We start from the raw sequence: 10,406 nt of genomic DNA, 5'->3' as shown, positions 1-10,406 counted from the left end.
CCAGACCTGACTCCAATGTGCGTGTGCATGGCAGGGGGTCTTCCCACACACAACACCAAGCAATTCTGTAACAATGGAAGGGTCTCTGACACAGCCCGATTCCCGAGGGCTCCGTCCTCCAAGACTGCCCTCCACCCCCCACTCCAGACCCCGGTCACAAGCCCCAGGCAGTTACCCTGTGCTTCTGACCTACCGGCTACAGATTGGAGGTTCCCACAATCTTCCCTTAGGTTCGATTAATATGCTAGAGTGGCTCACAGAACTCAGGAAAACACTTAATACTTACCAGTTTAATAAAGGATACTGTAAAGGATACAAGATGAAGAGATCCATAGGGCAAGGTCCCAAATAAAGGAGCTTCTATCCTCATGGACCTTGGGGCCTGGCTCCGTGGCACGTAGAAAGTTTATGGCTTCCCAAGGTGGAAGCTCTTTCCCAGAGAAGCAAGATGCAAGAAACCCATGTGCTCCACATGGGGTTCTGGGAGGGCTTCAAGGCACAGTCATAATTGACTAAATCATTGGCCACTGGCTGATTTAACCTCCAGCCCCTGTCCTTGGGGTGGGGTCCAAGAGCCTCATTAACATGACAAGACACCCATTTCACCTTAAAGGCTCTGAAGTGTTTTCAGGAACTGAGGATGAAGAGCAAATATACCTGGGAAATATATATGTTGTCATCTGAATGACCAAATATGTATTTCTTTTAAGTCATTGTCTTGCACCTTGTGATTGCACATGGTCTCTCGATCCCCAATCTCCCATCACCTACTCCTTCTACTGCATTCATCTGTCCACAGCTTTTATTATGTATATTTTCACACTGTCTTATTGAGATTGTGTACATCATTATGTCTGGTATTCTTGTTACTACTGTATGATCAGTAAGTTCCTATAAGCTCTGCTTTAACAAAAAGATACACCACACTGATAGGGATGAACTATCCCGCATTTTAGTGGGTGGTCACTTTATCTACAGGGTGTTTAAAAGAAACACTTTTTTGTAGAGGGGATTCTAGGAAGATGGCTGAATAGGAAGCACCGTGAAGGGAGATCCAGTCTCCCCATCTGGGCAACAGGTGAGTGGCAAATCTGACTGATGTAACCATGTTGGACATTGGAGTCTGTTGAAGGTTTACAATGACAGGGAAGATTTACAAGGACAGCAACCTAGCGGGTGACTCCACTCTGTCTCCCCCCAACCCACTCAACACAAACAACACTACAAGGACAGTTATTTATGAGCTGGCTCCCCTCTGCCTCGCCATCCTCCTCAACACAAACAAAAAACACTCCCTTGGTTCCCTGCTCTGTGGCACCGGTTCCCCACGTTCACTCCTAAACTTCCTCCTGCTTGCCTGCTGGGCACTTAGGAATGTTACAGATAAGGAAACAGAAAGATATATATTGCTCCCTTTACTTTCGTTTGGGGCTCAGACTTTTTGGGAGATTACTCCCTCTGAGCCCACCGGTGTGAAATAAAGCCTCAACACTCTGAGACCTCCGAGTGCTGCTTGGTTTTTCCGTCGGAGATCCAGTCCAGGCTTTTTTTTCAGTATTTTCAGTAACAACTTCCAGGAGGAAGCACTGGGTGGAAAACTGTGGGGAATTTCATTCAGTTTCAGCTCCTAGCACAGTAGCAGCTACCCACCCCCAGCCACGCAGCAGGCACGTGTTCCTGGAGGAACTTGCACACAGTTTTCAGGAGCCAAGGTGGGCACAAAAGACCCCCATTCAAATATCGGGGATGTGCACTTTGCAGATTGCTGCTGCAGATCACAAAGGTGCAGACACAGAGGTGGCAGCCATTGTCCCCTACTGTTGCAAGACACCCCCCTCCAGCTAAAGTGACATTCAGGGCTAGTGCTCTTCCTCTCCTGCTTTCTCTTTTTCCCGTTTTGGGAGCTAGACATTAAAGACTAGGACATTCAAAAGCAACTACATCCAAGGGAGAATTCAGAACTCCCTCACACATGCCCAGGGAGAGGCTCTGACTCAGAACAGACTTGAGAAGACTTTACATTCCACATGAGGCTGACCCTTGCCCAGAGATAGCCTCCAATAAGCACAGGAAAACAAAACCAGTTAACACACAAGAACAGCAAACCCTGAGAAGAGGGAGCATCCGGTTTCCAGAGTTCCCACATGATCAGATCCAAATGTCCAGGTGTAACTCCAGGGAGAGGAAATCCCGGGGCAAAATACCTCTAAAAACAGAAATCAGTCAAAGGGAGAAATAAAGTTTAAAACCCATTTATTGCTTACAGACTGCAGTCCAGGGCCATCTGTCTCCTCTGTTACATAAGAAAGCCAGCCCCTCCCCTTTAACTCTTAGGTTCAGACACGCCCTCCGTTGCTCAGGTAATCACCCATTGACATGGAGATGAACTTCTCACCACCCTTAAGGATACGCAAATGCACAGAAGCCAGGCAAAATAATCTGGAAATGTTACAATTTTATCCACAGGCCACCCCTCCGGAAATCTCACTTTACAATCTACTCGTTCCCTTCTTCCGCAATGGTCCCTGGGTGAGAAAACTGGAGAACTGTGTCCAGACTAATGACATAACAATAGCAACAGCAATAAAATTATGACAATCCTCAAACCAGATGATTCAGTTAGATTCAAAGACTTATGCAGATTCAGTCCATAGCCCGTCCATTCCATACACAGGCAGTAGCTGAGGGTTCAGAGCAGTCAACACACAGCGGCTGCAGCCAAGGGGCGCATTCAGGCCACAAGGACTGTAGGAGAAAATAACCTTAAGGGCGGAGGCACTGGAGGAAAGGGCGAAGACAGTGCAGGCAGAGCAGAGACAGCGCCAAGTAGCTCTGTGCCTTACGGGGAAGGAACAAACAGCTCTTCCTGGATGCCAGTCCCATGACTTGCCGACAAACCCTGGATGCAGACTCCCTCCATCTGGAAGGAGACTTCTGGCTGCCCATCACCCAACCCTGAGCCAATAAAAACTCCCCACCTATCCCTAGCACAGCCCCCTTCCCCCTTCCCTGTTCTCTTAAAAAATCCCCACCTCCCCTCCTGGGCGTGACTTCCCCGGCCTGTGATAGCCAGACCTGGGAACATCACCGGGGAATAAACTGCCTGACCCTTTGTTGCCTCTCCTTGCGTGTTTATTTTGGCTAGTATTTATCTTACAGTGATAAGATACATGTTTTAATGACACCAGCATAGGCAAATCTTGTCCATCAGGTAGGATACATGCAAGAGAGGGGCCCTGTGATAGGACAGTGGCAGGAATGGGATCTCGTCCTGGTCTAGTACGCCAGACTTTCACCCCCCTCCCTGTGGGCGTTACAGATGGGTCGATACACAGGGCTACGGGAGGTACATGCACTGGCTGTAAAGATAAAACAAAACTTCCCCGCAAGATGCCCTGACCTCCTGGACGTTTCAGGTATAATACCGTGACCTTTGGGGGGCCATTCAGCTGATACTCCAGGAATACACACACAGGAGGCCAGCTTCCAGGCCTTTCCCCGAAGGGGCCAGAAGGGCCAGCCATCACTGGTCTGTGTGTTAAAATGTCCAGGGCCATTCAACAGTGTCTCCAGGGCTTAATGCAGCAGGGGCGGGTGGCAGGATGTTGCTCTGCTGGCCGTATCCTGGCCTCAATAGCTCTTCTTTGGTTTGGACATACAATTGTACAGGAGAGGTGGCAAGGTGCGTGAGCACATCCACAGGGCTCAAAGCTCCTTTACGTGGCTTCTCATTCAAATGCACAGCACTGTCCACAGGCGAACTGACCAACCCCATAGACTATTGGTGTCCAACTTCAGGCCAGATTTCAACAAACCACTGTACCTCTCTATCATGCCTGCCCCAGTAGGATTATATGGTACATGAAATTTCCATTTTATTCCTAATTGCTGCACCCATTCTTGTAACCCATGTCCAGTAAAGTGGGTGCCTTGATGGCTTTCAATCACCTGTGGCCGGCCATACGCTGTAGAGATGCTCCAGGCCCCTCTTGGTGGTTTGCTGATCTACTACTCCAGTAGATGTGTTCACACAAGGTATGGCATACAGACATACTTCTGATATGGGCAGAGGCCCAATATAGTTTATTTGCCAGCTGACAAGGGGTATTGGCCTTCCTATTGTCCCATGTTGCTGTGGGACTCAGTGTAAGTCCCTCTTAGAGCACACAAGGCACTCCTTCCAGGTTCTGCTGACTTCTTCAAAGGTCAATGGCAAGCCACACCTAAGGACTAAAGCCCACATTGTCTTTTGTGCGACATGCAACAAACGCTGGTGTAGCCCCTGGGCCACCTCAGAGGCAGGCTTTCCTTCTACCCAGCGCACCTGGGCCAATGTGTCTGCCTCTTCACTCCCTGGGGATGCCAAAGGCAAATGGCCAGTCACATGATATACAGTAACCGTCTTAAGTCTGACCAGAGGCCCATAGGTCTTGCCACAACTCTTGCCCCTAAAGGGGCCAGTGACCATCAGCTGGCATGATACCATGTCGGTAGCCACACGGTCAAGCCCAATAGAATGCCCAGCTGTTAGTGCAGTTATACGGGAAGGCTCCTGTGTGAACATGAGCCATACTGCCCGCAACTCAGCCCACTGACTGCTCTTCCCCTCTCCATCCAACTTCCATATTGTCTCAGTCTTAGGATGCAGAGCAAGAGCCCTCAACTTTGGGGCTGCCCATGACTGGAGCTGTCTGTGTACCAAGCATCTTCAGGTATAGGGGCTTTTCTGTCCTGATAAGGAGTCTCGGCTACCAAGGGCTGAAAAGCAAGTTCTTCCTGTTTTCCACTGGTATAGGTCACTGGCCCCAATAAGCACTGGAGTCCTCCACTTAAGGGGCTAGTAGAGAAGGCACTGTGCTGCTGTAAATACACGCCCCATTTGGCCAGTGTAGGTGTCTGTGCCAGGCCACTCCATGGCCTTTGGGTCCAGTCGCACACCCACCCCGTGATGGCATAGGTGGTTTATTACCTTGGTTGGAGCTGTTCCCGTGATGGGCTCCATAGCCAGCAAGGCCTGGTACACAGCAGCCAGTTGCTTTTCTATCAAGGTGTACCGGACCTCTGCTCCTTTCCATAGTTGTGACCAGAACCCAGGAGGTTGCTGTGTCCATTCAAGCCACTGCCCAAAGGCGCCATCTGTAACTATCTGTAATGTATGTTCACAGGGCCTTGATGAGTCCATTACATTCAAGGCCTACATGGCTTTGCCCACTTGGCAGCAGTAAAAGCAGCTGCACGTCTCATCCCAGTCCCACCTGATGCCCTTTCGTACCAACTGGTATAAGGGCTTCAGAATTTGTGCCAAGTGCAGGATAAACACTCTCCAGTAGCCCAAAAGACCCAAAACTCTTGTAATCCTGCCACAGTGGTAGGGGTGGGGAAAGCCTGGACCTTGTCTATGACTGTTTCAGGAACAACTTTAGTTTTACCCGACCAGACAACCCCCAAGAATTTCACAGACAAACAGGGTCCCTGAACCTTGGGGCTGTTCACAGCCCATCCTTTTTCCTGTAGATGTTGCAGCAGTCTAGGAACTGCCCCTTCTAAATCTGAAAGAGAATCAGATGTGAGCAAAATATCATCAATGTAGTGATACGACAGCACTGTTTGCGGTTTCTTCCACGTGGCCAAGTCCTGGGCTGCAAGTCCATGACAGACGGTGGGACCGTGGAGATATCCCTGTGGAAGGACAGTGAATGTCCACTGCCGGCCTTCCCACATGAAGGCACTGTTCCTGGCTTTCCTGTGCTATGTCAATGGAGAAGCATTAGCAAGGTCTACTGCATAATGATACGCTCCCAGCTCACGGCTGAGGGTGTCCAGAATGTCTGCTGTAGAGGGGACAGCAGCATGCAAAGGGGGTGGGACTTTATTCAACTCCCTGTACTCTACAGTCATACGCCAGGAGCCGTCTGGCTTTCTCACTGGCCACACTGGGGAATCAAAAAGACTATGAGTGGGCTTTATGATGTCCACCCTCTCCAACTCCTGGAGAGTTTCTCCACTTTCCTTGTGCCCCCCAGGCAATTTATACTGCTTAGTATTTGTCACCCGCCGAGGTACAGGCAGAGCTACAGGTGGGTGCTTAGCATGTCCCTTCAGAACTGCCTTTACCACATGTACCTTCAGTCTAAACTCACCTGCAGGGGTCTGTAACCACAGGCCCTGCAGGATGTCTACTCCCAAAATATATTCAGGGATGGGAGAAATGTACACAGTATACTCCTCTGAGGGTAAACGCCCTATCCACAATGAGATTTGGGCTTTCTTCACTCTGACTGCCTTCTCCCCATAGCCACCTATCACAGCAGGGGGCCCAAGAAAACGCTCAGGGTTGGCATGAATCAGATAACATTCAGCACCTGTGTCCACCAGCCTCAGTACATGTTGTACATTCACAGGGGACCAATGAATTGCTAATTCTACATGTGGCCTCCCACCCCCACCATGTCCCCCAAGATGGGGACTTTGACTCCCCTCAGTCGAACCGCGATGCCCAGTCATCCTCCTGTGGGGGTGAGGGCCAGGCAAATCCTGAGTACTGTCTCCCATGAAGTTTTGCAGGGACACAGGCCGGGCATGAGGCCTTGGCTCTGGTTTCTGTGTCCCGGACCTCAGTGGTTGGAACTGCTGCTCTGGCTTTAATTGGTGCCACAGTTCTTACAATATTCTATTGGGCTGCCCATCGAGTTTTTCTTTTACTACCCAGGCCTTTATCAAATCAACCCACATCTGGGTCCTCGAGACCTCCATGGGGGGCCTTTTGCAAGTCTCCTCTCAGTTGTGGCCCATACTTCCCTTCGTGCCCTTATTGTTTCAACCTGGATCTGCTAAAGTATGAGTACCCTCACTTATGGGTTGCCCCAGGTGGTAGACAAGAGTATTCACTAGGGACCCAAAGAGAGATGGGGGAGCTGTATGCAGCACCAGGTTTCTCATTCCTATAGTGAACACCTCCTCATCTGGGCCCTGGGGTTCCATATTACAGATGATGTTTTTCATGCCCAATTCCCACAGTACCTGTTGGAGCTCTGCATATGTTTTCCAGCTACTGGGAAAATGTTAAATCCCCCTGATTAGGCCAAACTATCCTGACAGCAGCTGTCAGCCATTCCAGGAGTGATGGGCATTTTGCAACTGCTGCCGGAGGGAACGGTGAGTCATCAGGGAAGTCGTTCTACTCATCTCAGTACCCGACACAACAACGTTTTCCACCCCCATATCCCAGAGACGTAAAAGCCACGTAGGCAGATTCCAATGGCCTCTGCCTATACCGGACATTCATGTCCACCAGCTCATCCTGGGTGTAGAGGCGGAGCATGGGGCGCTCCACAACCTGGGGAGGGGGCTGCTCCTCCCCGAGGAGCCCGCGGTTGTTTATTTTCTTAATTACAGCTGGGCGGGTCTCTGAAACAGGAGAAGATGGTGCCTCTGGGCGGTGGCCTGGGTAGTGGAACCGCCAATGGCCCCGCCCCCTCCTCCCTCAGGCTTCTCCCTCCACCAGCGGCTCCTCCTCCACCATTTTCAGGGCTGAAGGCACCACTCCTTCCTCCCCCTCCCACACGGCCTCCTGCAACACGGCTTTTCCTGCTGCCTCCCCCCTCGCTGCTGCTAAGGAATCTTCTAGGAGGGTGACCTGTCTTTCCAGTAACTGTCTCTCTTCTTTAACAGCATCCCATAGGTTATCGCCCAGCGCCTTGAAGTGATGCTGAAGTCCCTCTCTCCCCTCACTAACTGGCTCAATAATCCTTTCTCCTGTGTAACATTTCCCACTATCTGGATGAAAAGAGACCCTACAGTACCAGCCGCTACACGACCCCCTAAGGTCTCCAATCAGTCTTCTAACTCATAGAGGACTAATTCTGCAGCTTCCGGTGTTTCCACCCTTCCCCAGTTCTGGGGAAGGCCCCACCCCTCTAGGAGGTACTTTACCCAAGATCAATTCCCCACTAGGGGTTTCCAATTTGGAAGCCCCACAGCTGGGGGGATAATAACAGGTGAAGCGGCACCCTCTGCTGCTGCAGCCTCTGGGGCCTCCCCACCATCCACAGGAGCAGCCCTTCCAAAGGTCACACCCATTATGACAGATTTCAGGTTCAGAGGCATCCTGCTGACTACGCAATATATAAGTCCGGGGAGAGGAAATCCCAGGGCAAAATACCTCTAAAAACCGAAATCAGTTGAAGGGAGAAATAAAGCTTAAAACCCGTTTATTGCTTACAGACCGCAGTCCAGGGCTGTCTCTCTTCTCTGCTCCAGAAGGAAGCAAGCAGCCCCTCCCCTTAAACTCTCAGATTCAGACAGGCCATTGGTTGCCCAGGTTTACCAACTGACATGGAGATGAACTCTCCCCTATGAACTCTTTGAGGATATGCAAATGCACTAAAAGCCAGGCGAGATAATCTGGAAATGTTATAATTTTACCCACATCAGGTAACAAAATATCACAAGGCAAACATAGACACAGGAAAATATGGTCCTTTCTAAGGGATAAAGAAAATAAACAGAAACTGTCTGAAAAAACACCTAAGATGGATATCTTCTAGACAAAAACTTTAAAACCGTGGTCTTAAAGGTGTTTAAATAACTAAAAGGAGGCCAGGGACCCAGAGGCCACGTGTGGGAAGGACTACCACTGTGAATGTAGAGGTCCCTGAATATGCCCACCAGGGCGTATTGGTCAGCGGCCAATGGGGCTAAAGGCTTTGATGAGGAGGCAGCAATGGGAAAGAGTCAGCCTACTGTACAGGGGGGGTGAGGGGTGCTGCCTAGGAGCGGTACCTCCACTTGCTCGGATGAGCAGCCCTCTGTTGTCCGGGACCCATGGTGTGAAGACCCTTCCTTCTGAAGTATCGCCTCATCTGTGATCGCCCAGGCCACCTGCAGCCCACCTCGCACTCCATTCCCCTTTCCCTAACATTCGGGCCTCAGAACCGGCTATCACATGGGAGCCGCTGGGGCAGCAAAGGAAGTAGATGCAGGGTCAGCATCCTGGCTCCCTCCTCCCCTCCCCCACCTCCCCATCCCCCCGACCCCCCCACGCTTAGAATCACCATGGAAACCCTTGGATGTAATGCTCGTTAAGGACCCCAGGGTGGATCAGTGCCACCTGATGAACTTCTAGCCACCCGCCAACTCTCAGGTTCCCATGGGTGGAGGATCAATGGTGTCCCCTGCCTCACTGGCTCCCCTGTGAAACCAAGGCTCCCTGATGCAAGCAGGCACTGGCAGGGGAACAGGTGACGTCAGTGGGGATGCGTGAAGGCCACCAGAAGTGACCCTAGGCCACAGTGAGAGCAGCCCAGCTATTGGCTGAACAGGCAGACCAAGATAAGAGCCACCAGCTGATTGGCCAGAGCCTGGAGGTGACGTCACAAAGAGGCTTTGCAACACACCAGGTGGATATAAAAACTGACGCCAAGAGCCAGCCCAAGGAGAGACGTAGCATTCTCACTATTCCTCATGTTGCTCACTACAGTCTGCAGTGCATCCCAAAATGACGCTCATGCCAATGCCCCATTCTGCCTGCCCGGGGCCCCTTGCCCACACCCTGCACAACAAGGTTACATTGGCATCCACCATCACGTCTCTCTGCAGCCCCATCAGCCTGCACACCCACACCCAGCAACTCCTGGGTCTGGGTCCTCCAGTCAAGTTACTTAATCTCATATCCGCGATCCGCGGCTGGAGGTGGGTGGCTGGGAATCAGAGCACGCTGGAACCCCTCTCCACTGGGGAGACCCCTTGAGTGGAATGTCGGTGAGTGGGGAGAGAGCCCTGGGGTGAACTGGTGCTACCTGATGAACTGCCAGTTACCTGCCAGACCCGCGGCACCCTGCCGCAGTCCAGCACCAGGCCAGGCAGGGTGCACACGGAGGGCGCCGCCCATCTCGGGTTCAAGAGGAGCCCACCCAACCTGCTAAGGACCCTGAACCAGGGGCCGGACTGGAGCCCACTCTCCCAACTCCCCACGTAGCCAGCCAGTTCCCCAGATACCCAGCCTACCTCTGGGCGAACCAAAGGGCAAACAAACCTCCAGGATACCAGGTCTACCCACAAGCCCACTGACACAGGGCACCACAGGGGGAGCAAGTCCCCAGAACACTGACTGACCAGAAGCCACCACACCACAGCACCACAGGTGGCACAATATCCCAGGATACTGAGTCGAACAGAAGTTATCCAACTCAGGGCACCACAGGGACAACAAGTATCCAGGACACCAGGCCAACTGGAAGCCCCATGACCTGGGGCACCACAGGGGAACAAATCCTGGGACACCAGGACGACCAGAAGCCCCTGGCCCAGGGCACCACAGGACCATTGAGTCTCCAGGACACCAGGCACATGGGAAGTCCCCGTCCCCATCTATCTCCCTCTGGACCCCTTGCTCATGCACACTGGAG

At 51.7% G+C, this 10,406-nt stretch overlaps 1 long non-coding RNA gene across 2 annotated transcripts in view; it reads right to left on the bottom strand.

The window, feature by feature from the left end:
* Window positions 1-2,236: 2,236 nt before the first annotated feature.
* Window positions 2,237-10,406, bottom strand: part of LOC118930216 (uncharacterized) — a 42,915-nt gene continuing 34,745 nt past the window's right edge. For both annotated transcript variants that reach the window (XR_008997677.1, XR_008997679.1), the window contains one exon: window positions 2,237-5,679. This is a non-coding gene — a long non-coding RNA (uncharacterized LOC118930216). The remainder of the gene's footprint in view (window positions 5,680-10,406) is intronic.

The sequence above is a fragment of the Manis pentadactyla genome, chromosome 5 (assembly GCF_030020395.1).
Source record: "Manis pentadactyla isolate mManPen7 chromosome 5, mManPen7.hap1, whole genome shotgun sequence".
Lineage (NCBI taxonomy): Eukaryota > Metazoa > Chordata > Mammalia > Pholidota > Manidae > Manis > Manis pentadactyla.
Note: the sequence above shows the minus strand (reverse complement) of the source record. Positions and strands in the feature narration are given on the sequence as shown.